The sequence below is a fragment of the Ovis aries genome, chromosome 5 (genome assembly GCF_016772045.2).
Source record: "Ovis aries strain OAR_USU_Benz2616 breed Rambouillet chromosome 5, ARS-UI_Ramb_v3.0, whole genome shotgun sequence".
Classification (NCBI taxonomy): Eukaryota; Metazoa; Chordata; class Mammalia; order Artiodactyla; family Bovidae; genus Ovis; species Ovis aries.
Genome location: NC_056058.1, coordinates 80,411,802 through 80,417,278, shown reverse-complemented (window position 1 = coordinate 80,417,278; position 5,477 = coordinate 80,411,802). Strand labels below are relative to the sequence as shown.

The 5,477-nt window shown below is 37.8% G+C and overlaps 1 long non-coding RNA gene across 1 annotated transcript; it reads left to right on the top strand.

Moving 5' to 3' along the window:
- The first annotated feature begins 601 nt into the window (after window positions 1-601).
- Window positions 602-4,871, top strand: LOC132659903 (uncharacterized). The gene is made up of 2 exons (XR_009600920.1): window positions 602-793; window positions 2,264-4,871. It is a non-coding gene; the product is annotated as an uncharacterized LOC132659903 (long non-coding RNA).
- Window positions 4,872-5,477: the final 606 nt, after the last annotated feature.

Genomic DNA, 5,477 nt, shown 5'->3' with positions numbered 1-5,477 from the left:
GACTTTAGTTCTTGTGATGAAATACTTGGCTCTGTGGAAATGTCACTAGCTTTGTTTCTTTTCACGTGGGAAGCCAATTTATATTTTCATATTAGGCTGATTTTCAACTGTGTCATCCTTGTGGTATCTCAATAAATTGGACCACTCAAAAGGTGCTTTCTGCTCAGCAAAAATAAGCTACAAAATCTATTTCAAATAAGACACTGTAAGAGTCATTGTCTCCCCTTTCCATGCCCTCCCTGGCTGCTGGCTTGGTGACCTGGGGCTTTTACCTGGTGGTCTGATGAGTCATGGCATTAAAAAAAAATGATGATAACAAGGATGTTTGGGTGGTGAGATGGAGAGGCAATTAAAAACCTGCTGGGTGGGCTTTTTCCTGTAGGGCTGGGATGCTGATTTGGATGATGTTAGTGGATTCTCTTTATAGTGCCTACGACTATTCTAGAAAATGGAGTAGGAAGGGAATGTGAAGCCAGACCCATCAGAACAGACTGTCCAGATTCTTAGTCTCCATGGATTTTACCCTCTTTGAAAGATCTCCAAAAAAGTTACTTAAAAAAAAAAAAATCAGTTATAAAGTTGACTTGGAAGAACAATCTGAACACAGGCAAGCTTGACCACAGAGGGAAGTGTGTCTGGAGGTGGGCTGTCATATAACTCCCTATCTTGTCTCTTAAACCAGTTCCTTCTGCGTTCTCTCTCTTTGCTGATACTGTTTGCAACCTCCAAGAGCCAGCTAGACCAGAGACTTTGGAATCCTCTCCCATCCCCCTTCCTCATCCATTCACACATGGTAAGTTCTCAAATATTTCTTGTCATTTCCTTGCCAATGGCTACCACACAAGTTGAGGGCCTCCATCCATGCTTAAAAACCTTCAATGGCTCATCTCATTAGGATCAGATTCATGGGATGAATGAATTTGAACCTAATGAAGCATGGAATGCAGATTTACAAGCCAACGTGACCTATATTTGGGAGGCATATAGCTTAAGAGTGTGGATTCTGGAGTGTGAGTGGGAGCCTGACTGGTCTCTTTACCATCTGTGTGATCTTCAGGAAGTACTGAGCCTCTCTGAATTTCAGTTACTTCATTTGTAAAATAGGGAAAGTAACAGGATCTACCTCATGAATTGTTGTGAGGATTAAACTGTTGTTGTTGTTTAGCTTTTAAGTCATGTCTGACTCTTCTGAGACCCCATGGGTTGTAGCCCACCAGGCTCCTCTGTCCATGTGATTTCCCGGGCAAGAATATTGATATGGGTTGCCATTTCCTTCTCCAGGGGGTCTTCCTGACCCAGGGATCAAACTCACATCTTCTGCTTGGCAGGCAGATTCTTTAGCAGTGAGCCACCTGGGAAGTTGGAGGATTAAATTAGATAATGCGAAACACACTTGACATGATGCCGGACAGCTAATTACCGCTCAGTGCTCAAAAAGTGTTACTACTTTGTTGTTTTTACCTTTCTAGCTCTAGGATTTGCTTTTTCTCAAACATTCTTAGCCATATTCAACTTTTGTCTGTCCCCAGAGGATATTTTGATTTTCCACCATTTTTCAGGTCCTGCCCAGGAAGAAGAGGAAGACTTGATAGAAAAGTGCTTAAAGGAGCTATGGATCCTTGAAAGTTACTAGACTTTGGGTTGAATGAGTGTGGTGCAATCTATAGTTGTTTCCCTACAATTATGCTGAGATATAAACTGTTGCTAGGATCAAAGTGTAAGACAGTCTCCTTTATCGAGCAGATTGGGTGGAGGCCAAGTTATAGTAGCAGATGAGTCATACAAAGCTGGTGAAAACTGGTGTTTCAGGAAGACAAGATTAGTGAAAATGGGCACGCAGGGGGGAAATTCTGTGGAACACCATCCTATAATGCCAGTAAGGGGCAGATTCTTAAAATGCCTCATCAGGTTGGGCAACTCTGCCTGGACTGACCTTCTTTGCTGATTTCTTTACATTTCAATGGTTATTTCAATTGTCCCTTGCCTATTTCCCTTCCCTAACTCCTGCAGTGTTACGTACCTACTCTTGGAAGCTCTCTAATACGTTGCTTCTACTAGAGCACATACCACGGTACGTTAGTCATCTCTGGCCTATTATATGTCTTCCTTGTTAGGCTTTGACTCTGTCAGTCATATTCAGATACAGGGCAGTGTCAATCAAGTGACTGTTTGCTAAATGACAGTATGCAAAGCACATTTCTTTCTAAGATAATAGGTTTTTGATGTGGCTGAATTTTTTTTCTGCTCTTCTGATTTCTCTCAGGTACACAGTACTTTAAAAGGAAGACAAATTTATAAGACCTTTGACTGACAACCTACAAAAGTAAAAGCTGAGTAAGGATACCAACACTTAAATCCAAGGATAATGGAAAATAATATCTGACTGGAATAAATGGATCACATACAGAAGATATGCTACTGTGTGAGTAGAGTAGAGTAGAGTCAAATTAGGTTGATCCACAGAAAAGCAAATAAGGGTTCTTGGAAGAATATAGGAAATGTAGAACTGGTAGTTCCGGCTGACCTGAGTGTAAATTGCTTCATTAACTTTGCTGGTAAATTCTTTTCCTGGGGATCTGGTTCTCTGGGTCTGCTATTTACCAACTGTGTGGTCTTGAGGAACTTAGACTCTTTGAGTCTCAAATTTCTCATATGTAAAATGGAGCGAGAATGCTATTCTACCTACTTTATCAGTTTTGATTTTCAAAAAAGGGAATATTTGAATAGGGTAGCTTTAGTTTGGTCATAGCATTTCCATGAATAAGTGAGGGTAAAAAAGCAATGCTGATTTGTGGTTGCTGGTCATGTTTTAACTAATGCAACATTTTGGAACCTACAATTAAGCTTGAACTCATCTTCATTGAGGTAATGCTTTGTGTTTTCACCTTAAAAATTAATGATTACCTAAAATATTGAGTGAATGCTTTCCTTATCAAAATTCTGAAACTGTTTCAGTGCATTAGTCCAAGTCCGTAGTATAATTATGCAGGCCTTTGTAGTTTGTTTTTGAAGACTAGAATTCATCGTATGAGTAGTTTGCTAGAATTCATATCACACACAAAGTAGAACATTTTAAGGTAAAATAAGTGTTTGAACTAAATGAATTTGTTTATACTCTTAACTTTTTGGTACCTGACATTGTAAAATTGTAGTTTAATTGACAATGTGATGTTAATATGCTTTATGTGGCTTTATAGGAATTTGGTTTCTATTACAACTGCAATTATAAACAGTAACAAGCCAGATAACAGAGAGCTTCTGGGGCTATCTTTTTAAGTAAATAAGAACTGGTCACTCATTGGGTGTCATTTGATATATGTAGTAATATTAACTTTCATATAACTGGATTTAAATAGCTTTTGCCTATACTTGCTTCACTTAATATTAGTGATTGAGAAATACTTCCTGGCTAAGTAATTGATATATGAATGATATTTACTAGATTTGTAGAAGGTATTTGAAATATCTTAAACTCTTTGTTATTTCATTTATACTTTTCATTTTTTCATAACCAGGTAGATAAAATTTATTAAATATGGTACACTTTCCCTTTCACTTCTAATGAAATCATACTTGGGAAGAATCTATTTAAAGTCATTTGTGAAAAGAAGTGTGAATAGTTGGTTCTATAAATAAAGGTTTTACATATTTTGAAATAGGATATGATACCATCAAAAATCACAAGAACTGTCTGGAAATGCAAGGAATTTTAAACAAGCAGTTACTTGTTTTACAAAGTTCATTCAAATATGTATCCACCTTCCTTCATCCCAGGCAATTTTCTGCAGATCTCTTCCAACTAATATTAAGTTGTAAGTGCTGAGCTAAATGAATTTATTTATGCTGTCATCTTTGGGTACCTGATGTTATAAACCTGGAAATCTAATTGGAAATATGATATCAATATGCTATCTTTAGGAGTTTGATTATATGACTTATTTTATGAAGCAAGAACTAATAAAATTGCTAGTTATTTTAATCAAGAACCATTTGAATGCTTATAAATTAAAGATATTTAGATGTCAAGGCAATAAAGCCTGTGAAATGAAATGGACCAGATAACTATTTAAAAGAATTCCCATCTGTCAAGTTGCATAAATAACACAGCCTAGAAGTGAGGATTAATTTTCGCTCAGATAACATGTTATCTTGTTTTAATGTGATTAAAAATCCCCACTGGGTCTGATGCTAATCTCTCCTCCAAAGGCGTGGATCTTATCAAGTTTGGAGCTATTCTGGAAATAAGAGAGTACTCTACAGGAGAACTCTCAAGAGCCAGTATCAGTTTTTATAATCTGTTTCTGGGCTAATGAGAGAGTGGTTGAGTTTACACAGATTATCACTTGTGGCTGTCTCATCAACTTGACATTGAACAGGAAGAGAACTCAAAGCTCAAGGAGGCTCAGACAAGGTCAGACAGGTAGAAACTGGGAGACCATTTTTTTAGTGGTTTACCTTAAGATGCTTTAGGTGTTTGGTTTTTTTTAAATCTTCTCATCTCCTGATGTCCCTAAAACTTCCTTCTCTAGCTTAGAGGCTTACATTTTATAAAGAGTCTTTGCTTTTAAAAATTCAATATGTTATTCATTCACAAAAACATTTATTGAGTATCTGTTACGGGCCATTTACTGTGCTGAAGGGGCTGGGGATGTAACTTTGAGGACCAGGAGGTGCTTTTCCTTCTGAGGCTCACATGGGGGTGAAGTGAGCATTAACTTGACAGGACACAAAGGCAGGGAAGACCTTGAAAGTGTCCTTCCTCCTTAAATGCTTTTTGTCACTGCAGCCTTCTGTTCTGATACTGCCTATGTTTATGTCCTCCTGTCACTTTATATTTAAATGAATATCCATCTATCCATTCATTATTCTTACAACGAATGTCTTTTGAGTGACTCCATCATCTTTCTAACAATTGAGTGATAGTCTTGCCCTCAGGCATCTTATGATCTAGTGAGGGAGATAATATATACGAGATGATGATGCCGTGCCATTCAGAGTTTCGGGAGTTCAGACAAAGCGGGGATGATTTCCAGTTGATAGGGTCAAGCAAGGCTTCATGGATGAAGAGCTTGTAAATGGAGCCTTATGATTAGTGAGATTATGAACATATGGCAAAAAAAGGAAAGTAGCTCAGGTAAAGGACAAGAGAACAAAGGCATAAGATTGAAAACCCGGAGAATCAACAAAGCAAGGGTAAGCGTTCAGTTTGGACTTCTTATCTCGGTTTTGATGGATTAGTTGGGAAGAAAAAATAAAGAACATTAAAAGCAACTCATAGATACTTGTTGCTAAGGGCCACTGCAAACTCCTCACGTATTTGGAAGCTTCCTTTAATGAGACACACTTTGAAACTGTAGATGTTCTGCAACCACCCCCTCCATGGTGCTGGTCCTCTAAGTTTCAGGTCTCTTACACTACCTAGAAATTTAGGAATGTACAGCATTAGACATGACAGCTATTGGGGCCAAATAATCAAC